We start from the raw sequence: 26,001 nt of genomic DNA on the forward strand, positions 1-26,001 counted from the left end.
TTTTTTTATGCTCTGTCAGACATGGAGACAAACATGTACTTTTCCCTAACTCTTTTACTGTCTCTTCCCAGAGACATGAAATAAAAAAGATCACACACACACACACACACACACACACACACACACACACAAATACACATAAGATATATATGTATATAAAATTTTATGGTATAAAATTATGAAGACATGAAGTAATGCATAGTCAGACGGGGATTGAGGGGTCCTACACAGTCAAGGAAAGCCAGTATTTTAGTCTTCTTGGGAGGAGGCAAACAAGGACACTTACAAATAAAATTCATTCACAATAATTTATATATACAATATGTAGTATGGCAGAGCTGCAAGCAGCTCCCCTGTATTAAATCCTTCAACCCCAACAGTTGATGAATATGTCCTTCCAAATGGTAGAGAAGAGGAACCTAAGGCTCCAAGAGAGAAAGTGCTAGTCAGAGGAGGGTAGGAAGCCGAGTCCAGACCTGGCCAAGGGCAGCAGAGTCTACGCTCCCTGATGCATCAGGAGAGCCAGGAACTGACAGCAGAAGCAGAAATCCCAGCTTCAAGGTTCCAGTGTGGTAACTTTTTTTTTTTTTTAATTAGGGTGTGAACCAAGAGCACTTTACTACTGAGCTACATGCCCAGTCCTTTAATTTTTGTTTTGAGATGTAGTCTCAGCAAGTTGCTTAGGACCTCACTAAACTGCAATCCTCCTGCCTCAGTCTGCCCAGTCTCTGGGATTATAGGCCTGCGCCTGGTCCACTGTGGTCAGTTGGTGCCCTCTGCTGCTGATCCAGGAACGTGCAGACTCTCGACCTGTGGGGAAGAAGGAACCAGACAGTGTTCAATTGATTGCACAATATTGTTCTTTATTCCCTCAGGACCTCTCTCTCCTCAGTTCCTCAAAATTCTGATTGGGCCTTTCTCTGAGAAAAGTAAATTCCCTGAGTTTTTTCTCCCTCTCATCCCATTTTGCTGCCCTCATAGGCTCCTCTGGGTCTCCATCAGCAGCACCACCTGTCTCTGCTTCCACCATGGAAAGGGTGAAAGAGCTGCAGTATTTGAGGACAAAATCTGGGAGGGAAGCTCAGTGCCCCCTCCTTTCAAGCCCAACCAATCATGATAGAGTAGGGGCCTCACAGAGAGGGCAGCACCTAATTCTGCCAGGTCAGGGCCTGGGGCTCACTCACACACAGCACTTCACCCCCTTAGTTCACAGACCTCCTCTCCTGCAGAGGCAGGTGCTCACCCAGCAGGGCCTGCCCCACTGCAGCTCAGCATCACTCCCTCCCAGTCCTGAGCTAGTAGCTCTAACTGAGAGCCCACCAGGAAGCCCAGGGGTACTAGCAGACACACCTACCATGGAAAAACATATGTGGCAAATGATTTGTTGTTCACCTAACCCTGGAGCAGCCAGTGCATAGGAGACTAAGTATCTTTGACCCTCTGCACCTGCCCAGGATCTCAATCTGCACTTTTCCCACCTTCTGCCCCCTATTATACCTATCTCTGGGAATTCAGCTCCTCCCCAAGAACCAGTGCTTTCTGAGGTGGCCCTGGTCTTCCTGCCCCAGTCTTAGCAGGAACTTACCCAGGCCACAGTCCTCACAGCCCACAGGGGTCTTCTTTCCAATGCAGACTAGGGGCTTTCCTGAGACCCTTAGCCCGAGGCTGTCTGCCCACTCTGCACTCTGGGACTGCCACAGCCACAATCCAGATGTCCTACATGGGACACTCATGTGATTTCTATAACATGAGCACTAGAGAACTATTATTCATATCCATGCAGCTGAAACTGGAAACATCCTTATAGAGACCCAACATTTCAAGCAGAAATATGCAGAAATGAGAAACCAACCTTCTGAACTCTTTTCCCTGGCAATGCCCTAGTGACATTCCAGGCAATCATTTTTACCTACAGGAAATCAACATGAATACTCCCCCTGGGCTGGGGTTATAGCTCAGTTGGTAGAGTGCTTGCCTTGCATGCACAAGGCCCTGGGTTCAATCACCAGCACCACAAACACACACACACACACACACACACACAAATACACACAAATACTCCCTCTGTTTGCCCTACTGGAGAAGCCCAGGTAGAGAGAAAGAGCAAGCAGAAAGCTTATTTCCCTTTTGGGGGAGTCACCTTCATTGGGTCCATGCTCTGGGGCAGTCTCCTCAGGCTTGAGAACCCAAGAGACAGTGAAATCAGGTTAAGGACAAGAAACCACCCACTGCCCCCATGCCAGCCATACAGAAGGGGCAGAAACAAGATTTGAGCTTCTGTCCACCCTCCACCCTGTCACTGTTCACCCATCACCTTGGCTCTCTGCTAAAACCTGAACTTCCTGTTGTCTTTTCCTGTCCTCTCAAGCAACTTAATTATAGAGGAATCATTCTGACCATCCCTCACACCAAATTCACAGAGCAGTGAGCATCTTGAGAAAAGAAAATTGCTCAGGATGGGGGTGACGTTGTAGCTCAGTGGTAGACCACTTGCCTCGCATGCATCAGGCACTGGGTTTGATCCTCAGCACCACATAAAAATAAATAAAGATATTGGGTCCATCTACAACTAAAAAAAAAATACTAGAAAAGAAAATAGCTCAGTGTGGAAAGGGAAACCCACAGAGCACAGAACAAGTGGCCCAAAACACTGAACTCTAGGGACTGTGACTCCAAGGACTAGAAAGAAAAATCTCAGAAGCAGGAAAAAAACAATAACTGCAGCTGCCTCACAGAGGGCTAGTGTCTCTCCCTAGATGGCCAAGGACAACTGTTTTTCTACTCTCCCTATCACCTGCAAAGCCACTCCAAGAGGAGGAGCCATGTGATGGGAATAGAAGGGAGCACATCCTAGGTGACCCAGAGGACACAATCAGGGGAAACTCCTGAGGAGGGACTAGAGGACCTGGACAGAGGACAGAAGATGACCAACTGCACTGAAGACCCCCACACCTGCTCTACACAGGCCTCCCCAAGGCTGTGCAGGCTGGGCTCTGGCACTCCAGGCCTCATGGGTCTTTTTCCTGGTTTCTCCATGATGGCTGGAGTGTCTTGGGGAGAGGACATAGTCAGGAAGGGTCCAGAGACATCACCTCTCGTGGGGTTCCACTCCAGTATCTAAGCCTCCCAGCCCCAGATCATAGATGTTGTTATGATTTAAATATGAGCGATCCCCAAAAAGATCATGTGGTAAACAATACTAGAACATTCAGAGGTGAAATGACTGGCTCATAAGAGCCTTAAAATAATCACTGCATTAATCCACTGATAGGAATTAACTGGGTGGTAACTGTGGGCAGGTGGAGTGTGGGTGGAGGAGGAAGGTCCCTAGGGGTGAATATTTTTGTCCCTGGTGAAGGGAAAGCTCTTTCTGCTTCCTGTTGGCTGTGTCCTAAGCTTCTTTTCTTCTCCACACCCTTCTTCCCTTATGTTCTGCCTCATCTCAGGCCCAGAGCAACAGAGTCAGCCATCTATGGACTGAAACATCTGAAACCATGAGCTCCAGATAAACTTTTCCTCCTTTTCCTTCTTGTCAGGTCTTTGGGTCACAGCTGTGGAAAAACTGACTAAAACAGACGCTTTTACTGTGAGTTCCCCCAAGGCTATGATCCCCCAGATTGCAGATGTTTTTAATGTGTGTCCCCCTGAGGCCGTGATAATCTAGCCCACACTAATCAGCCCACCATTCCCAACACAGACCCCTGGTCAAGCCTGTGGAGCCTGAGAGAGGAGCAGAAGCCACAGCCCCTGCAGCCAGAAGATCTGCAGCTAGAACTTCAAGGGAATTCCCTACCATGGGTTTGGCAGGGCTAAGGGGAGTAGCTGGAGACATGGCTCCCATCACTTCACAAATACACAGACCTCCATCCTCCTCCATTCCAGAAGTCTGGTCACCTCCACTGCGCTCTGTGCAGTGGGAGGCTTCAGGGACATTACAGCCAAGACAGGCCCTGCAATCTCCAGCCAGTGACCACTTTTCTCACCTGGACCCTCTGTAGCTGATGTTGTTCTCCTCTCCTTGCACCAAAGGAGCCAAAAGTAGAACACAGCACTAACAACAGCAGCCAGAATGGTGGGCCATCGGCTCCGAAGCAGCAGTGCAGTGCCTGAAAGAAGGCTTGTTACACTCTGGTACTGGGGCTCAAGGCTTCCCCCCTCTTACCACCCTGGTCACTGACTCACCTTGTTGGGAACCTCTTCTGGGACTCCCAGGCTCACCACAACACACAGTGCCATTAATGTGATTGCTGCTGTGTCCCACGTGACAGCTGAACCTCTGCTCCTGTCCTTGGGGAATCCTGGTGGACATCCAGGTCTGGTAGGTTCCATTCCCATAGGACAGGATACTCCCAGACTGCTGTGTCTCCTGGCTCAGGGGTTCCCCATCCTGAAGCCAGGTCAGAGAGATATTCTGGGGATAGAAGCCCCAAGCCCAACAGGTCACGAAGATGGTGTCTTCCAAGACCTCATCACAGGTTACATTCACTGTTGGGGACACTGGAGAAGAAAAAGCAGAAAAAGCAGAACAAGTCAGGGATGTTTTCAAACCTCTCTCCCCTCTAATAAAGGAAGAGGGAACAGGGCTAGTTCTCTCCACTCTTCTTCTGTCTATGGCCAAAGTCCTCATTGATTTCTGACCTTCTGCAAGTCTATTCTCAGTCTAGGGCCTCAGTCCTTTGACTGGCAGGAAGATAGGCCTTGGCTTGTGGCCTCACATTCTCTCTCCCAAATGTTGATGCTGAACAAGGGGTACAGGGGTTCTTCTGGGTCATGGGTCCAAGAGGGAGCTCTACATGATAAACAGGCTGGTAGGCAGACAGGTAGGTGAGGATTCCACTCCTGCCTAAACCCATGCTGCCTAAGGTTCAGATTGCTTCCTGCTCATGGCCCAGATAGTTCATTTGCTGCCAAATCCTCCTGTCTTTATCCAGAAGCTTATCAGGGCAGGGAAATCAGACTACAACACACTCACAGGGAACACACACATCCCATAGTACAAAGGGTCCCCTGGAGCTTCGGGAATGGGGGGTACCTGTAGATTCATTGAAGGCTATCCAGGAGTTCAGATATCTCCAGAGTCTTCCACAAACTGTTCCCTGCACATGGGCCCATTGAGCCTTGCTTTGAATGCCGTCTGCATCCCAGGAATTCTTGACTTTCATAGCCAAGATCTGAGCTGAGGATGGCTGCACCGTCCAGCTGTGCATCTCTGGGTGATAGGAGAGGAAGGGCTCCCCATCATAGTAGAAATTCCAGAAGCCCCTGGTGTGGTTGTCCTCTCGGATTTCACAGCCCCAATTCTCCTGGAGGGAATGAGACCCTGTCCCGGCCCAGTAGTCACTTCTCTATCCCCTGGTTACTCTGCCTTCCCTGCCCAAGTATGAAACTTCAGCCCTCAGGGGACCCCTTCCTGGCTCCCCTCGATGTCCTCCTGTGCTGAGCTTCATGGAGAACACTGCTTGCCTCCCCAACCAAATACAGTTCGAATAGATTAAAATGGACAGACAGGAAAGTTCTGCTCCTTCAGGCTCAAGTCTCCTATAGGAGGGCTGAGAAATTATAAGACACCAGCCAGGCCTCACCAAGGTCAGGCCATCTCCTGTGCAAGCAGAGAGGAAAAGTAAAATAAAAGAAAGAACGAACTAGCTGATAGTGAGACATCTATTTCCTGGTACCTAGACCCCCACCAAGAAAGGCACAGCAATCTGATTGGACCAAAGAGTTCATGAAAAGCTTGTGGACACTGAGTTCCTTATCCAGGACTGGGTAGGGGGCTAGCTCTCTTAACCCCGAAGAGGCATATAAACCCCTAGATAATAATCATTCTTGGGTATCTCACTCTTGGGATTCCTCCTCTTTGGGAGCTCCACTTTCTTTCTATGACACTAATAAATTCTGTTACTTTGCTCTCACTCTTGTGTCTGAGGATTTCATTCTTCAAATTTGCAAAACAAAGAACCCAATCCCATGCTCTATGCACAAAAAGGGACAGATCTCTGCTCTCTGTTCTCATCCTTCATGGAGAAATCCTCATATCACCCTTGCCCCTGCCCACACTCACCTCCTTTCTCCTCTTTCAGGAAGTTAATATCTGCTAGGGTCCCTTTAAGATTCTTGCCACTCTCTGCCAAGTCCTGGGTCTCTGTATCCCAAGTCTCTGGGTCCCAGGACTGTTTCTGCCCATAGTGCACAGGGCACTACGCTGCCTCTCTCACTGTCATAGCTCAGGAAGGGCTGATCATCCAAGCGACCCTGAGCAAAGAACCTTGAGAGCACAGATCCACCTTGACATCTCACTGTGAGGTTGTAATGAAGACTGTGGGCTCCTGGGGAAGAAACAACAATGAATGACACTTCTTCCTGGAAATGACTGCAGCATCCATGTTCAACCCAAAGCTTCTGCTCTCCTGACCACCCTGCAGATTCAGAAAATGCACATAGACAGCTGGACCTGGTGGTGCCCACCTGTAATCCCAGGACTCAGGAGGCTGAGGCAGGAGGATCACAAATTCAAAGTCAGCCTCAGCAATTTAGTGAGGCCCTAAGTAATATAGTGAGTCTTGGTCTCAACATAAAAAATAAAAAGGACGGGCTGGGGATGTGGCTGAAGCGGTAGCATGCTCGCCTGGCATGTGTGCTGCCGGGGTTCGATCCTCAGCACCACATACCAACAAAGATGTTGTATCCGCCGAAAACTAAAAAATAAATATTAAAAAATTCTCTCTCTTTCTCTCTCTTTAAAAATAAATAAATAAATAAATAATAAAAATAAAAAGGGCTTGGGATGTGGCTCAGTGGTAAAGCACTCCCGGGTTTAATCCCCAGTGCCAAAAAAGAAAAGAAAAAAGAAAAAGAAAGAATGAAAATGCACATAGACAAAAACCAAGAAGAAGAATTTCTTTTTTTTTTCCTGCTGACACAACATCTTTGTTTGTATGTGGTGCTAAGGATCGAACCCAGGCTGCACACATGCCAGGCGAGTGCGCTACCGCTTGAGCCACATCCCCAGCCCCCAAAATTTCTAATACTACAAAAATAGGACACTAGAGAGGAAGGAGAGAAAAGTGAGGGGTGATGGGAGGGGAAATGGAGATGGGCAGACACGTAGGCCAGGGCTCAAGGCAGGGGACACAGGCTCCCTAAGAGTTCCTGTAGGAATCCAGGGCAGAGGCTGGCCTGCAGGGGAAAGGCAGGAGTAGGAGAGCCAGAGGTGCAGAGCAGAGTTTGCCAGAGGTCAGCGAGGGCCCAGGAGGAACCCAGCATGGAAGGACTCATGGCCAGAGGGCTGCGGAGCTCAGGCAGTTGCAGGGGAGATGAGAGGAGATTCTGCCTCTGTGCAGGCCCCTCATGGACAAGGTAGAGCTGGAGGGGCCAGAGGGGCTGGAGTTAGTAACCAGAAAGGAGTCTAAAGCAGGATTGTTACCTAGAGAGAAGTGAAAGGTAGACTGAGTCTAAAAGCAAGAGTGGCATAATGAGGCAGCAGGTAGGGAGGTAAATGGTCCTATTATCGTTCCCTGAGGAAGGCAGGCAGCAGTGTTCCCAAAGAACCTTGATATTTTTTTCAACAAAAGGGGGTTGTGAAAACTAAATTGTCACAGGCAAACAAAGGAAGTTGGACCTTCTACTAAAACCATACAAAAATATTAACTCGGGGCTGGGATGTAGCCCAGCGGTAGAGTGCTTGCCTAGCATGCACAAAGACAAAGTCCTGGGTTCCATCTCCAGCACTGAAAAAGGAAAAAAGAAAGGCCAAAAGCCAAGCATGGTGGCACACATCTGTAATTCGAGTTATTTGGGAGGCTGAGGTAAGAGGATCACACGTTTGAGGCCAGCCTCAACAATTAATTTAGCTAGACCTTGTCTCAAAACATAAAATAAAAAAAGGGCTGGGGTTATAGCTCAATGGTAAAGAGACCTGGTTTCTATCCCCAGTACCACCACCACCACCATCAGCAAGCACACACACACACACACACACACACACACACACACATAAAGAAAGAAAAAATTTAATGCAATGTGACTCTAAAACCTAAACTTAAAAACTAAAACTAAAAATTCTTAGAAGAAAACATTGGGAATAATCTCCATGACTTAAGAGTTTGACCATGCTTTCATAGATAGAAAAATGTACAGACTACAAAGAAAAAAATTTTGATAAATTGGACTCACCAAAATTAAATATGTCTGTACACAAAGAAGACTCATGCCCAGGTGCAGTGGCACACACCTGTAATCCCAGTGGCTCTCGAGACTGAGACAGGAGGATAGCAACTTCAAAGCCAGCCTTAGCAAAAGTGAGGCCTAAGCAACTCAGTGAGACCCTGTCTCTAAATAAAATACAAAATAGGGCTGGGGTTGTGGCTCAATGATTGACCAGTCCTGAGATCAATCCCCGGTACCCCAAAAAAAAACAAGACCCACAAAAAAATGTTCTATTGGGCATGGCTGTAATCCCAGCTACTTGGGAGGCTGAGGCAGGAGGATTGCAGGTTGGACATAAGCCTCAGCAACTTAGTGAGACCCTGTCTCAAAATAAAATTTAAAAAAGAATTGAGGATATAACTCAGTTGTAGTGTCCCTGGGTTCAACCTCCAGCACCATACACACACAAAAAGCACCCCCCATGGAAATGATAACCCCTAAAATGGGAACAACTATTGGCAAATCACATATCTAATGAGAAACTAATGTCCAGAATATACAAAGATCTGGGGGTGTAGCTTGGAGGTAGAGTGTGTGCTTATGAAGCACAAGACCCCAGGTTCAATTCCCAACACAAACAACAACAACAAAATCCCAGGAGGAAGCTGCTGCTGAGAGAGGCGTTACTAGAAGAATACCAGGACTAACTAAGTGGCAAAAACAAGGATTGGGATACGTGGTGTAGAGAACAAGAGCCCTTGAGGTCAAGCAACGAAAAGAGGAGAAAAAAGGTCAAGGAGCAATGGATCAGGAAACTTTTTCTGGGCTGGGTGGGGAGGGGAGATGGGAGGACAAGAGAGATAAGTGGACAGAGCAAGGATAGGCATGGGGTACAGGTGACTCTGAGAGAAGTTGGGTGGTGGTGACAACAAGGCGGTGTCCTGGATGAAGGCAGATGAGGGTGGCTGTTGTGATTATAAGGGTCCCACAAGAGGGGGCTTGTGACAGATACAAGTTGGTGAGGGTCCAAAGCAGATAGGCAGGGGTTGGGAACAGAGAAAGTTCTCACAGTGGAGAGATGCAGAGGGACACACACCGTCCAGCACCTGCAGGCTGCAGTGTGGAGGGCTCTCAAGGGTGAGATTTAGGCCACTGAGATAGAGGGCCAAGAGCAGGTGCCAGCACTGGAGCGGGAAGGAGGATGCCATGCTGACCATGGCAGGGAGGTTGCGGTGCCCTGCACTGTGCCAGTGGCTGTCAGCATTAGGGCCCCTGCAATGGGGACGAAGAGAAGACTGACTGGAGCTCAAGCTCCATCAGAAACTTAGGGCCATCTGGCTGGGAGTGCAGCTCAATGGTAGAGCACTTTCCTAGCATGTGTGAGGCCCTGGGTTCCATCCAGCACCACAAAAGGAACAGAAGGGGGGGGGGGGAAGGGAAGGAAAGAATTATCACAATTTCAATGTTATTCCACACAGAAAAATTTTTAAAAGTCCTAAAATTCATATGAAACCACAAAAGACCCCAAATAACCAAAGTAATCTTCACCAAAAAGAACAAAGCTGGCTGGGTGCAGTGGCACATGCCTGTAATCCCAGTGGCTGAGGAAGCTGTGGCAGGAGGATCGTGAGTTCAAAGCCAGCCTCAGCAATTTAGCAAGGCCCTAAGCAACTTAGCGAGACCCTGTCTCAAAAAGGACTGAGAATGTGGCTCAGTGGTTGAGTGCTCCTGGGTTCAATCCCCAATACCAAAAAAGTAAAACAACAAAACTGGAGGTGTCACAATACCAGATTTCAAAATGGTTACAAATCAGCCAGGCATGGTGGTGCATGCTCATAATCACAGTGGCTCAGGAGCCTGGAGCAGGAGAATCACAAGTTCAAAGCCAGTCTCAGCAACTTCTCTAGGCCCTAATTGGGCCCTTAGTGAGGCCCTATCTCAAAATAAAAATAAAATTAGAAGGGTTAGGGATGTTACTCAGTAGCTAAGCACCTCTGGGTTCAATCCCAGTATTAAAAAAAAAAAAAAAAAAAAAAGACAACTGACCAACAGATATATGAATAAATGCAAATGCAAACTAAAACAAGATAACACTGCACACCTATTAGATTGGTTATTGTCAAAACATGAAAAATGATAAGTGTCAGCAAGAATGGGGAGAAAAGAGATCACTATTGGTGGTGTAATTTAGTAAGTCATTTTGGAAAATAGTACAGAAGGTTCCTCAAAAAGCTAAAAACAGCTAGGCAGAGTGGCACACACCTGTAATCTCATAAATTTGAGAGGCTAAGGCTGGAGAATTGCAATTTCAAGGCCTGTCTGGGCAATTTAGGGAGACCTTGTATCAAAATAAAAAATAAAAATAAATTAAAAAAAAAAAAAAAAGGTGGGGCTGGGGATGTGGCTCAAGCGGTAGCGCGCTCGCCTGGCATGCTTGCGGGCTGGGTTTGATCCTCAGCACCACATACAAAGATGTTGTGTCTGCTGAAAACTAAAAAATAAATAAAAAATTAAAAAAAAAAAAAAGGAGAGGAGGGTAGTAATGTCATTCAGTAGTAGAGAACTCCTGGCTTCAATCCTCAGTACCCACACTCTACACACACATACACACACAAATCTAAAAACAAAATTACTCTATGATCCAGCAATCCCACTACTTCTGCTACTGCATGTATACCCAAAGGAATTAAGATCAGCATTCATTGCAGCATTATTCACAATAATCAAGACATGGAAACAATCTAAGTGTCCATCAACAGGTGAATAGATTTTAAAACTTTGGCATTAACCAAGCATGGTGGCAGGCACCTGTAACCCCAGCTATGTTGAGATGGGAAGATCACAAGAGCCCAGAATTTCAAGAACAGTCCAGGCAAAATAGTAGAATAGTAGAACCTAGTCTCAAAAGCAAACCAAAAAAAAAAAAAAAAAAGCAAAACTGTGACATACACATACAATAGAATACTATTCAGCCTATAAAAACGGGTAATTGTCCCTTGGGATAACAAGGACAAACCTAGAGGAATTAAGTAAAATAAACCAGGCAAGGAAAGAAAAATGCTTTAACCTAAATATAAAATATTAAAAAGTTGAAACTCAGAAGAAGAAAGTACATAGTGGTTAACAGAGGCTGGATTTGGAGTGTGAGAGTAAATAGAAAAGGAGAGACATTAATCAAAGGACACAAAGTTTGTTTTATAGGAGAAGTAAGTTCTGATGTTCTTTCTATAGCACAGCAAGGTGACTCCATTTAAAAATGTGTTCTACTGAGCTATATCCCTAGCTATTTTTATTATTTTATTTTATTTTTAAGACAGGGCAATACTTAGTTGCCTAGGCTGACCTCGAACTTGCCAACCTCCTTCCTCTGCCTCCTAAGTAGCTGGGATTAGGGGCCTGAGGCACAGTGCCCTGCTGGGAGAAAGGTTTTAAACTGGGAAGCTCACAGAGGCAAGAGGAAAATGTCCTTTACAATTCCGGTTTAAAGGCTGACCACGTGCTTGCCTAGGGTATACAAGGACCTAGGTCCAATTCCTAGCACCATCTATATGCACAAATGCTGTGGGGACTTCTCTCTCTCCTCATTGCTTCCTTACTATAGGCTAAGGAGGGAGAGCTGGAACCAAGGAATTTCTGGTAGCCAACAAGCTCATATTAGGGTAAAGGGGGTGCAAGAGGGGAGAAGACCCCCCAACCCCCAGGCAGCAGGAGTCCAGGGGACAATGAGGTGGAACTGAGAGAAATCACAGGAAGAATCTCTTGGCCCAGAAAGTCTTCAGCCTCTAATCTCCCGAGCATTGGGTGAAGCCACAGTCCCCACAGCGGCTGTGGCCATGTCCCTACCAGCTCCTGGCAGGAGGAAAGGAAGACCCCCAACTCCAGGTACTGAGGACTCCAGGACTTCGGATGCCTGTAAACTTTTCCCCAACACGGGTGGGAAGCGATCCCCATGAATATTGCTCAAAGGAGCAACCTGGGAGACAGCCCCGGGAGCTCGCAGCATCAGAAGTAAAAAATAAAAAAAAATAAAAGTGCGAAAACCAACCACAGGGCAAAGAAGCGGCAAGGTGCAGCACCGATCTAGGTCGCCGGACAAGGAGGCTGGGGGAAACCTTGAAAAGCGGAGTTGAGATTCGGTGGCAAAGTGGCTGCGTCCAGTCCAGCACCACAACCCTCTGCCACCCAGGGATCGTGCACCTGAGCTCGTCAGCCCCGGAGACGCTCAGCTCTCGCTGGAACCAGCCCGCAGCCCTGGAGTCTCACCGCTCTGAAGGTCCGCAAGGAGCCTACTCACCAACTGCGGCACTCACGGGAGCACAGAGGACAACCAAGGCCGGGAGCAGCCGGACACCGCTGAGCCCCATACTGCGCGAGTCTGCCACCCCTTCAGCAGACCGGACTGGTGGCGGAAAACTCAAAAGTGCTCGGAAAAACCGCGTGAGCAGAGCCTGTGGTTGAGCCGAGGAACACTGGCCTCACTCTGTCACTCTGTTGCTTAAGTAGCAGCTGCGCAGAGAGGAGTGTCTGACGCGTTGGGCTTGCCTTCTCACGTACTTTTTAAAGCATTTTTTTTCCTTAAAGAGAGAGAGAACTTTTTTAATATTTATTTTTTTAATTTTTCGGTGGACACAACGACTTTGTTTTATTTTTATGTGGTGCTAAGGAACAAACCCAGGGCCCCTCGCATGCCAGACGAGCGCGCTACAGCTTGAGCCACATCCCCAGCCCCGTGTCTTTTCTTGACAGGATTCCTATACATCCTTAGACATACTTCAGGAACAATGGAGGTGTAGCTCAGTGAGTAGAATGACATACCTCTTATGCATAAGGTCCTGGGTCCAATCCCCATGACACCACAAGAGAAAAAAACAAAGTGCTAAGGAAGAGTGATGAGGGTAGGCATCTCACAGCTTCATGCATAGTTGTTGTTTAAAAACCTACCTAATCTTTTTTTTTTTCCTTTTTTTCACAAATAAGTATCTTAAGTCTACTGATGAAGCCTTTAGGCAATATCTGGACCTTGATCCTGGAGGATCCTGATCCTGGAGGCAAATTCTGAGATACAAAGTTCTGAAAGTAGACAGAATCAGAGCAAGTTATCTAAAATGGCCCATACGCTTTGGAGAACATGAATGCAATTGGCCAAGGCTTGAAGCATCTCTTTCAGCACCACTGCACAAGGTCATCAGTGTCCACACATGAAGCTGAGAAAATCTGGGCAGATGGAGGACCTGAAACGGATCTGGAAAGTCAGACCACATGTGCTGAGATTGATGGTGTTCCTGCCCATCCTACAGCTCTGAATCTGTTGTGCAGCAGATCCAAGTGCCACCAAAGATGAAGAGGGCAAGGAGTTTACATAGTAATGGGGGGCAAGCCAGAAGCCTCAAAACCTAATCTCCTTAAATTATCAAATTAACAGGAAATCTGGGCAGGAGATGGCAGCAGCTATACATTCAAGCCCACCCAGGTCTTCATCCATAACTGATGCTCCTACCAACTCCACTGTGATGGAAATAGCTTGTGAGGCTGCTGCATGTCTACCAGGACAGGAGGCAACTGCCTAAAGAATCAAGAGATTCGAAGTAAGCAACCTCGCCAGACTTTTAGTCTGGTGGCCTCTACCACAGATGGCGGCCTCCACACAGACTCTGTGAATGAAACCAGACCAGCACAAGAAGGTTGCCATTGCTGATCTGTAGCAGAAAATTCTGAAGCTCACAGAACAAGTCAAGATTACACAAACAAGCTGAGTGCAGTAGTGCACAACTGTACTCCAGGCAGCTTGAGAGGCTGAAGCAGGAGGATCATAAGTTCAAAGCCAGCCTCTGCAGAAAGCAAGGTGCTAAGCAACTTAATTTTGAGGCACTGTCTTACCAAGTTGTCCAGACTGCCCTTGAATTTACCATGTCTCTGCCTCCCAAGTAGTTAGGACTACAGGGGTGGGCCACCATGCCTGGCTATTATTAATTATTTTGATCAAGATAATTTATTTTGCACAGGAGGCACTGGAGTCCAGGCCCATTCTTGGAGAGTTTATTTTCATTAATGGAGATCAGAAGAATGACCTTTGCTGCAGAGTGGGAGAGAAAACCCAACTCCCCTGATACCTGGTCCCAAACCCTTTCCTCTGTGATATCTACCCTCCTTCCAGGGCTTCCCAGGTGAGCCAGCTGCAGCACACTCTCATTCTGCTTATCCCCCACACCCCTCCCCCCCCCCAAAAAAAAAAGACTTTTACTGCTTTAATAATTACATACAAGGGCTGGGTTGTGGCTCTGTGGTAGAGCACTTGCCTTGCATTCATGTTCAATTCTCAGCACCAATATAAACAAATGAATAAGATAAAGGCCCAATAACAACTAAAAAAACAAAAAAAAAACAGGTTGCTTCCAGGGCATTGAGGTGACTGCCAGAGAGAAAAAGCTTCAGAGGAGGCCCTGCAAGTTTGGGGCCCCTGGTGTGGGCCACTGCCCAAGAACTGGGACTCTATTAAGCTTAAAACAAATGTAAGGAAGTGAAGCAAAGTTCTATATTTCCCATGATGACAACTCCAGACAGTTTTGTTTTTGTTGTTTCTCTTTTATTCTTCTTACTGGGGATGGAACCTAGGCAGGCTCTACCACTGAGTTTTAATTTTGAGACAATTTTACTAAGTTGCCCAGGCTGGCCTTGAACTTGTGATCCTCCTGCATACTCCAAAATTGCTGAAATTACAGGTATCTGCCACCAGGCCTAGTTTCCTAAGGTTTAAAAATATATATATATTTGGCATATATATATATATATATATATATATATATATATATATATATATATGCCAGGCATATGCATGTAATCCTAGGAGGTGGAGGCAGGAGAATTGTGAGTTCAAAGTCAGCCTCAGTAACTTAGGGAGACCCTGTCTCAAAATAAATCATAAAAAGGGGCTGGGGTGTGGCTTAATGGTTAAGCACCCCTAGGTTCAATCCCTGATACCAAAAATTTAAAAATAATTTTAAAAATATATTTAGCTGAAGTGGTGCATGCCAGTAATTTCAACTACTCCAGAGGCTGAGGCAGGAGGATAGCAAGTTTGAGGCCAGCTAGGCAGCTCAGCTAGACCTTGTGTCAAAATGAAAACTAAAAAGAACTGGGGATGTAGCTCAGTGGTAGAATGCATTGGGTTTTGAGTCTCAGCCCAGCTGTACCACTGAAGGGTCCCCAGGTCCCCCCTCCAGTTCCCTCATGATAGCACCTGCTTTATCAGTGCTCTGTGCTCCCCAGTTGCTGAACTCCTGGTCACCTTCTCCAGAAATTGAACATGACAATGGACCAGATGGTTGTTCCTGATTTTTCCTCCAAACTCAATTCAAGCTCATCAACAGTGCCAACATTAGGCTGACAATCATGACATGGAAAATCAATCAGGTGGCCATTGCAGAGATCCTAGAGCACAAGGCATCAGACAGTTCAGCATCACTATTACCCACTTAAAAACATGCACTGGCTGGGAGCTGTTTGGTTTGCCTCAGGGCTGTGACCTTCTCCAGAACCTGCAGAAGTTTTCCCTGGGGACTTCAGTGCAGAGCCAACTGAAGTAGTCCACAAACACTTCTCTTTCTCCAGCCTCAATATCCATAGCCCCTACAAGCCTCTGAGTGATGATGGACAGTACACTACCTAGAAGATTCAGACCTCAGAGTGCCTGCACACCTTGGATTATCGGTATTCAAAAAAAAAAGAGCTGACAGTAGAGTTGGCTCTCAATTTACTTAAGGAATAACAGATTGGACCCAATGGGCTTCTGTCCTTCAATTACCCTTCAGATCACCTCTGTCTAGTGTGTGACTTCAGCTTTAATGATGAACCTGGTGGACTTTTTAATCACAAGAGACTTAACCAGGAATGTTTCAGGAAACTGAAATAGGATGAGAAGTTGCCTGAGAAAAGATTGCCAGATCTCTCATGTTATTTTACAGTGTTTCCAGCATGCCCTTGGAAAAGAATCCCATTAGTTCACAAACCTTTTCAATTAAAACCTGTGTTGAAAAGATGTTTGGGGCTGGGGATGTGGCTCAAGCGGTAGCGCGCTCGCCTGGCATGCATGTGGCCTGGGTTCGATCCTCAGCACCATATATAAACAAAGATGTTGTGTCCCCTGGAAACTAAAAAATATATATTAAAAAATTCTCTCTCTCTCAAAAAAATGTTTGCACTCATTTCAGCCTGTATTGTTTCCATTCCCTTAGCATAACTTTCTTTTTTTCTTTTTTTTTTTTTTTTCTGGTGGTGATGCTGGGGATTGAACCCAGGGCCTTGTGCGTGCAAGGCAAGCACTCTACCAACTAAGCTACAACCCCAGCCCTAACGTTGCATTTTCAAACAGCATTTAAGGACATTCAATTAGGCTTGTTGGCCAGGCACAGTGGTGCAGACCTGTAATCCCAGCGATTTAGAAGACCGAGGAAAGAGGATGAAAAGTTCAAAGCCAGTCTCAGCAATTTAGTGAGGCCCTAAGCAACTCAGTGAGACCATGTCTCTAAATAAAATACAAAAAAGGGCTCAGGATTGTGGCTCAGTGGTTAAGTGCCCCTGAGTTCAATCCCTGATACCAAAATAAATAAATAAGTCTTGTTTTGAAGTGGTTTTTTTGTTTGTTTGTTTGTTTTGTTTTGCTTTGAAGACACTTTAAAAACTCAGACATCATGGCATGGGACTGGGGTTGTGGCTCAGTGGTAGAGAGCTTGCCTAGCATGTGTGAGGCACTGAGTTCCATCCTTAGCCCCCACTGCATAAAAGTATATAAAATATAATAATAATAATAATAATAATAATAAACCTCAAGAGATGCTTGAGTCCTCCATGGTTAAACATTAAGTATTTAGGAACAATTTCTCTAGACAAGATTTCAGATCATTTGTTTGTGGATTTTTTTAAATATCAACAAGATATGCACGGCAATATTTTTTTTTATATCTTCATTACTTAAGCAACTGAGCAAGAGTATCTCAATAAAAAGTATAAAAAGGCTGGGGATGTAGCTTCATGGTTAAATGGCTAAATGCCCCTGGGTTAAATCCCTGGTACCAAAAAAAAAAAAAAAAGGAAATAAATTGTAGCATTGTGAACACTTTAGAACCATGTTGAAATATGTTATAAAGTAACATAGTAATTTTCTTAAAGCATTCAAATGTTTCATTTGGTGGCATAATAAAATGTATACAAAGAAACTACTTAGCAAAGAGGAGATTTTGTTACTTAAATATAAATATCAGGGGCTGGGGATGTGGCTCAAGCGGTAGCGCACTCGCCTGGCATGCGTGCGGCCCGGGTTCGATCCTCAGCACCACATACCAACAAAGATGTTATGTCCACCGAAAACTAAGAAATAAATATTTAAAATATATATATATATAAATATCAAGACTCTGATACATTCTTCATAAATATCCCTTGCTGTACTTCCATAATCCCTATTATTCTGTTTCTTAAAGAAATTTCAATTGTTTTCTGTTATTTAATCATTGCTATATATTTGCACTTTTTCTATTGCAATAATATATGCCAATATTATTGAAGCTTAGTGTCATCATTATTTGTATTGGAATGTGGCAGTGGCTAAGAAAGCCGATGGGACCTTCCTTTTGTAGATGGGAAACTTCTTTCCGGTGATACTGGGGATTGAGCCCAGAGTCATTTTACCATTAAACTACATCCCTAGCTCTTTTTGGTTTGTTGTGGTTGTTTGAATGGAGTCTCACAGAGTTGCCCAGGCAGGCCTCAAACTTGTGATCATCCTGCCTCAGCCTCCTAAATTTCGGAGATTACAAATCCCACCCCAGTAAGACAGAGATGGAAAATTTTGTGGGAAGTCTATAAATGGGCAGTCATTATAATTTCCTAGAACACCGAGATGACTTGATCCAAAATATTTAGAAAGGGGAATGTAAAAAATTAGAAAAATAACCTGGACCTCTCAGCCATCAAAAATAAAAGTGGTAAAGATGGCAGGGGAAGGGGGTTGTGGCTCAGAAGCAGAGCGCTTGCCTAGCATGCAAGAGGCACTGGGTTCAATCCTTGGCACCACATAAAAATAAAATAAAGGTATTGTTTCTACCTATAACTAATATATATATATATATATATATATATATATATATATATATATATATGAATGACAGGGGAAGTCTCCTTCAAACAAAATAGTCCATTGGTAATAAACTGATAAGTATTTTGTTTCTTTCTTCCTTTTTTTCAAAAACTATCTTTGTTTTAGTTATTTATTTATTTTGTATGTGGTGCTGAGGATCAAACCCAGTGCCTCACATATGAAAGGCAAGAGCTTTACCACTGAGCCACAACCCCAGCCCCTAAGCTGGTAAGCATTTTCATACATGAGTTGCAAATATTTAAGATTAATAAATGGCCTTTTAAACCTAAAAGAAAAACAGGATATCCCTGGGGCTCAATCCCCAGTACCCCCAACACACACACACATACACACACACACACACACACACACACACACACACACTGCAGCTTCTGTTTTGGCAGATGTGAATAGGACCTGAAAATTACATTTCTAAGTTCTGATGGTTGTGTGTGTACGTGTGTTGCTAGCAGATGGAACCCAGCACTCCATGAAAGTTAGGTAAACCTTAGCCACTGAGCTCATCCCCAGCCCTGGGCGATGCATTTCTAATAACTCCTGGGACCACACATTGAGAGCCACTGGCCCAAACCCATCAGACTTGGTTTCGGATGTCAGAAGAGGACTGGAAGCCTGTGTGGTGGTGCATACCTGTAATCCTGACCACTAGGGAATCTGAAGCAGGAAGACCTCCAGTTGAGGCTAAACTGGGCAACTTAGTGGGACCCTATCTCAAATTTTTAAAAATGAAAGGGCTGAAGCTGTACCTTGTGGTAGAGTGGTTGACCAGTGTAGGGAGACCAAACTATCAGTTTCCAGAACCACAAAAAGAGCTAAAAGAAGGCTATGAGGCAAAGAAATAGGACAAGGTATATTGCACCTGGTGTATCCTAAAGAATGCTGCAAGGATAAAGTGTTGACTTCCTGAGGGTCCAGGAATGGCAGAATACCCAAAAGGGAACACCCTCGGAAGGTGATCCAGAAACAGAGCTTTTCACTCAGCCACTTGAGCTCCTGCAGCTCCATAGCCTGGATGCTTTATCCTCAGGTCCTCCCTCCTTTTGTGACATTGACTTTCAGGTCTTGCTATACTGCCTCTCTACTGTTTGGGGGAGCTGTGGTATTACCAGAGGAGCTCTGAGAGTTTCTGTTTATTTGTTTGTTTGTTTTGTGGTATGCTCTACCACTGAGCTACATCCCCAGCACTTTTTATTTTTTACTTTGAGACAAGGTCTTACTAAGTTGCTCAGGTTGTCCTTGATCTTGTCATTCTTCTGCTTCAGCTTCCTGAATCATTGGAATTACAAGTATGTGCCACCACACCCAGTCTGAGAGTCCTTTTGACACAAAGATGGAGTGCCAGTCTGATGAGGATGAGCAAACTTATAGGAATAACATCATGGGCTCATGGCAGCTGGCTTCAATCACTTGTTCTAGCTGCGCGTGGTAGTGCACACCTGTAAGCCCAGCTACTCAGGAGGCTGAGGCAGGACGATAGCAAGTTCAAGGCCAATCTCAGAAACCTAGCAAGGCCCTAAGCAACTTAGTGAGATCCTGTCTCAAAATAAAAAGGGCTGAGGATGTGGCTCAGTCGTAAAGCACCTCTGAGTTCAATCCCCAGAACCAGGCAGGTAACAACCAGGTATCCTAAAGGAGCACAGCTAGGGCTCTTTTCTGCATTTCACAGGCACTAGAGGGCGCCCTGAGCTTATTGAAGTCACAAGCTCTGTGAGTTTGCTCAAAATTTCCTTCTCTGAACAAACTGCATTCATTTAATACATTTTTAAAAATTATTCTATCTTATAGTAAGTAAAAGATATGTAAAGAAAGCAAATTCAATTAAAAAGAAAAGTTGAGTAAAAATGTTAGTAAACATCCTTGTTTAAGGAATGCTTATTCTTTTTTTTTTTTTTTTTTTTTTGAATCTTTAATATTTATTTTTTAGTTCTGGGCGGACACAACATCTTTGTTGGTATGTGGTGCTGAGGATCGAACCTCAGCACCCTGGCCGCACGTATGCCAGGCGAGCGCGCTACCGCTTGAGCCGAGCGCGCTACCGCTTGAGCCACATCCCCAGCCCAGGAATGCTTATTCTTAAACAAATTTCTTTTATCATAATGAAGTTAAAAGAATTCTTTCTATCCAAGTTTTGTTTTGTTTTTGGTGCTGGGAATTAATCCCAGTATTCAACAACTGACTACACCCCCAGTTTTAAAGATTTTAATTTGGGATTTTTTTGGTTTTGTCTTCCTTGGAATTATCTTTTGTTTTATTTTCTCTTTATTCAAAATTCAACAGATTCAAAAAGAAAGTCTCTCTCACCCTTGTTCCATCCCTGACAAGCAGCCACTGATACCAATTGATTCTTGAGTCTTCCAAAGGCACTTTATGTATATGTAAACAAATATAAATGTTTTTGCCTTTTCACACAAACTATAGCAAACTGTATATGCTTTCTTGTACCTTGCTTTTTTCCCCTTACAGGGTAACATGGAAACCATCCCAGGAGGGAATATTAAAAACTGCCTATGGGGCTGGGGATGTGGCTCAAGCGGTAGCGCGCTCGCCTGGCATGTGTGTGGCCCGGGTTTGATCCTTAGCACCACATACAAACAAGCTGTTGTGTCCACCAAAAACTAAAAAATAAACATTAAAAAATTCTCTCTCTCTCTCTCTCTCTCTCTCTCTCAAAAAAAAAAAAAAAAAAAAAAAACTGCCTGTGCCCATTTTTTTCTTTGTTGATGCTGGGGACTGAACCCAGGGACTTGTGCATGAGAGGCAAGCACTCTACCAACTGAGCTATATCTCCAGCCCCTACACAATGTTTTTTAACCCCTTTGAATTACTTCTTTTTCTTTCTCTCTTTCTCCCACATCCTGCTTTTTCAATGCTGGGGATGAATCCAAAGCCTCACACATGCTAGACAAACACTCTACCATAAAGATACACCCCCAGCCCCAACTTTGTTTTTTCTTTTATAAATAATACTACAACATATAATTTTACATAGAGTCATTTTGAAGGTGTGCAAGTATACTTTTTAACACATTCCTGAAGTGGGATGGCTCTCTCACCTATAATGTATGAAAGTACCAGCTGGGAGTGGTGGCAAACGCCTATAATCCCAGTGGCTCAGGAGGCTGAGGGTGGAGGATCCTGAGTTCAAAGTCAACCTCAGCAACCTAGCAAGGACCTAGGATGTGGCTCAGTGGTTGTTGAGTGCTCTTGGATTCAATCTCTGGTAAAAAAAAAAAAAAAAAAAAGATAAAAAGGAAGGGCCTATATGGGTACAATTTTTTAAAGTATAAAATTATGTAGAGATACACTTTTTGGATTCATTTGTATGTAGATATTTAAAATCCTGGAAGTGAAGCCAAGCATGAAGGTGCACACCTGTAATCCCAGCTACTCTAGAGGCTGAAGCAGGAGAATGTCAAGTTCAAGACAGCCTGGGCAATTCAGGGAAACTTTGTCTTAAAATAGGCTAAAGATGTGTTTAGTCTTAAAGCACCCCTGGGTTCAATCCCTATTACTGAGGAAATTTTTTAAAAAGAAATTTAGGGGAACTGGTGGTGGGGTAGCTCAGTGGTAGAGTACATTTTTAGCATATTTGAGGCCCTAGGTTTAATCCCCAGAACCAAAAGAAAGCCAACAAATAAATGACATACACACACACACACACACACACACACACACCTGTAAAAATATATATAAAGGCATATGAGGTTCAATACATACCCTCAGGGCTGGGGATATAACTTAGTAGTAGAGCACTTGCTTAGCATGCATGTGTGAGGCAATAGGTTCAACCCAACAAAAAACATCTTGGGGCTGGGTTTGTGGCTCAGTGGTAGAGCACTTGACTCCAATGTGTGAGGCACTGGGTTCGATTCTTAGTACCACATATAAATAAAAAATAAAGGCCCATCAACAACTAAAATGAATACATAATCAGATTTTAGAAAAAGGACACATCTTCCACATACATTATTTGTAGTTTTTTTTTTTTTGTGGGGGGTGGGTACTGGGGTTTTAACCTAGGAGCACTTTACTACCAAGCCATACCCCCACCCCTTTCTATTTTTTAAAATCTTGAGACAGGGTCTTGCTAAGCTGCTGAGGCTAGCCTGCAACTTGCAATCCTCTGTCAGCATCCCAAGTCTTCCAGGTGTGTGCCACTGCACGGAGCTCCACAGGCAATATTTTCCTGGCTCAGTACAGTATTACTTGAAATGCTCATATATTAGAACTGTGCAAAATGAGGGCTGTCTGCATATGTTTCTATTATTTGCTATATATAATGCATATGGTCATTAATAATAAAAAATGCTATGAATTGATAAATGCGGGTGGTGGCTTCGTAAGCTTTCTTATAATTCTCTATTCTTTTCTTCCTGAGAGAACTACTTCCTAATAAAATTTGTTTAACAAATTCTAGAAATACAGCAAATTATATAGATTGTGGGGAAAGCTGCTGAGAGGTTTAAAAAAAAAAAATGAAGAGTTGACAATTCTGAGCATGTGGGTGACCTCAATCAGATTTCTGGGAGGAATGTGAGCTGGAGCCAGAACCAAAACAAAGTAGATACAGAACCATGAGAGAGGATATACAAGTGTGGGCTTCAGGGGGCAAAGAGGCCTAAGGTGACAAACTTCAAGGGTGGGGGTGGGGTAGGAGAGGTAGGACTGGATTCTGAGCATTCTTCTTTAGCTCCAGTACTTAGAGAATTCCTGAATTCCTGTTTATTTCATTCTTTCCACAATCCTCAGAGAAACCATCTGAATAGGTATTACAAACCAAAAAATGAATTTTGTCCCAAGAGTTCTTGGTGCTTCAGAGAAATCACTTTGGCCTAGTTTCTCACAAAAAGACAATCCTATGAAATTCCTAGGAATTAGCCCTCACAATTTAGATCGCCATTTTGTTTTGTTTTTTAAATTTTTTTTAGTTGTCGATGGCCCTTTATTTTATTTATTTTATGTGGTGCTGAAAATCAAACCCAGTGCCTCACACATGCTAGGCAAGTGTTCTGCCACTGGGCCACGAGACGACCCCAGCCCTAGACAACATTTTGGATAATGTGTGAAAGAAAATAAGTAGATTTGACCTTGGGTTATGGAGATCAAACACAGGACCTCATGCATGAAAGGGCTCTATCACTGAGCCACATCTCCAGCTCCAAAAGGGGATTTTTTTTTTTTTTTTTTTTTAACAAAGAGTTCTTTTAAGGCTGGAGACAGCTCAGTTGGTAGAGTGCCTGCCTCCCATGCAAGGACCTGGGTTTAATCCCCAGCCCCACAAAAAAAAAAAAAAAAAAAAAAAATCATGTAAAAAACATTGGTAATAAAGGCTGGGAATGTAGCTCAGTGGTAGACCCCTTGGCCAGCATGCAAAAAAAGCTCTGGGTTCAATCCCCAGTACCTCCCCCACCCCAAACACACACAAACACATACACCAGCCAGACACAAAGGAAGTCATATGTACTCTGAAAGTGCATTTATATGAACTACTACTTTATAGCAATAGTCATCAAATCAGCGGCTGCTGCAGGGGGGCTGAATGGCAGTGTGCAAAAGGAACTTTCTGGAAAACATTCTAAGCCCGTCTTGAAGGAGCACACCTACAATCCCTGAGGCTAGGGTGGCTGAGACAGGAGGATCAGCTAGTTTAAAGCTAGCTTCAGCAAAAAAAGCAAGTTGCTAAGCAACTCAGTGAGATCTTGTCTCTAAATAAAATACAAAATAGGGCTGGGGGTGTGGCTCAGTGGCTGAGTGCCCCAGAGTTCAATCCCTGGCACCCCACCACTACCAAAAAAAAAAAAAAAATAGGTTCATTCTGGCCACTGCAGGGAAAGCAGGGGTAATTCAGGGAAGGGGACAAGATAGAGCTGGTACATAAGGGTATGTCAGTCCCAGAACTCCCTTTATTTGAATTCAAGTCTAAACACAAGTAAGCAATGTCATTTTGACAAAATTCTTTTCAGTCTTCCTGAGGGCTAGGAAAAAACACCTAGGGTGAATAAGAATAGTCCCCAGGAGTAGACTGGCCCAGGACACAAGTTCAATGAGTTACCATTGTGTACCCAGACTTCCCCCAGGCCAAAGCTTCTCGCAGCCTCTCACAGTCCTTGCCTGGTTTCCTGTGATCCTGGCTGTGGATGGCAGAACTGCAGGCAGCCTCAGAGCCTGACTGTTGACAAGTGAAGTGATGAATTACCTCCCAGAGGTCCAAATAAACTTGGCACTTCAGCCTCAGAATTATAAATCCCAATGGACTACAAACCTTATAAGGTCATTCAATTAGTCTTAACACCTAGGATTGGTAAGAATACAGAGAAAGGGGCATTCTGCTGGTGAGGAGGTGAGAAAGGAAACTGTGGAGATTGGAAACTGCTTCCATTGTTTGTAAAGGTAAAGGTAATCTGATAACATAAATTAGAATACTTCCCACCCCATGGCAATCCGCAGTAGGATGTGGCTCCAGAAATAAAAATAGCTGAGGCTAAAATCATGTAAGACTGATTATTATAGTTTTATTTGTACTTTTCTGGTACTGGAGATCAAACCCAGGGGGTTTGTGCATACTAGGTAAGTACTCTACCAACCCTATTGTTTCAATTGCAAAATAAAATGTACATCAAGAGTACAAAGACTGGGGGAGGGGAGGGGAGGGTGGATAGTAGAGGATAGGAAGGGCAGCAGAATACAACAGACACTAGTATGGCAGTATGTAAAAAAGTGGATGTGTAACCGATGTGAATCTGCAATATGTATAAGGGGTAAAAATGGGAGTTCATAATCTGCTTGAATCAAATGTATGAAATATGATATGTCAAGAGCTTTGTATTGTTTTGAACAACTAATAATAAAAAAAGAAACAAAAAAAAAAGAAAAAAAGTACAAAAACTGAATAAATTATGATACACCTGCTCTGTGGAATATTATATAGTTATTAAAAAGTAGAGCCAGGAATAGTGGCACATGCCTGTAATCACAGTGGCTCAGGAGGCTGACACAGGAGGATTGCTAACCTGAAGCCAACCTCAGCAATTTAGCAAGTCTCTAAGCAACTCAATGAGACCTTGTTTAAATAAAATATTAAAAAGGAATTGGGGTGTGGTTCAGTGGTTAAGGCCCCTGGGTTCAATTCCCTCCTTAAAAAAAAAAAAAAAAAAAAGAACAGTAGAGGGCTGGGGATGTAGCTCAGGGTAGACTACCTGCCTAGTATGTGCAAGGCTTTGGGACTTATCCACAGAATTGAGAAATAAAACAGGGAGAGAGAAGAGAGAAGGGATACTCACCTGTAGCCCCAGCTACTTGAGAGGCCGAGGCAGTACCCCTTGAGCCCAAGAGCTTCTGGCCAGCCTGAGCAACATAGCAAGATCCTGTCTCACAAATGAACAAAAAAACAAATTCAGTTAAACTTTAAAAATCAAATAAACAGGCAGCTGATGCATCTTTAAACAATTATGTGACTGGAATGGAAGTTGGGGCTACTTAGAAAATAGGAAATCAGGGCTGGGGATGTGGCTCAAGCAGTAACATATTTGTCTGGCATGCGAGAGGCGCTGGGTTCGATCCTCAGCACCACATAAAAATAAAATAAAGATGTTGTGTTGGGGCTGGGGATGTGGCTCAAGATGTAGCGCGCTCGCCTGGCATGCGTGCGGCCCGGGGTTCGATCCTCAGCACCACATACCAACAAAGATGTTGTGTCCGCCGAG

At 44.5% G+C, this 26,001-nt stretch overlaps 1 non-coding gene across 1 annotated transcript; it reads right to left on the reverse strand.

Moving 5' to 3' along the window:
- Positions 1 to 16,414: 16,414 nt before the first annotated feature.
- Positions 16,415 to 16,487, reverse strand: Trnaa-ugc (transfer RNA alanine (anticodon UGC)). Its single transcript has one exon. It is a non-coding gene; the product is annotated as a tRNA-Ala (tRNA).
- Positions 16,488 to 26,001: the final 9,514 nt, after the last annotated feature.

This window comes from Urocitellus parryii, chromosome 8, assembly GCF_045843805.1.
Source record: "Urocitellus parryii isolate mUroPar1 chromosome 8, mUroPar1.hap1, whole genome shotgun sequence".
NCBI lineage: Eukaryota > Metazoa > Chordata > Mammalia > Rodentia > Sciuridae > Urocitellus > Urocitellus parryii.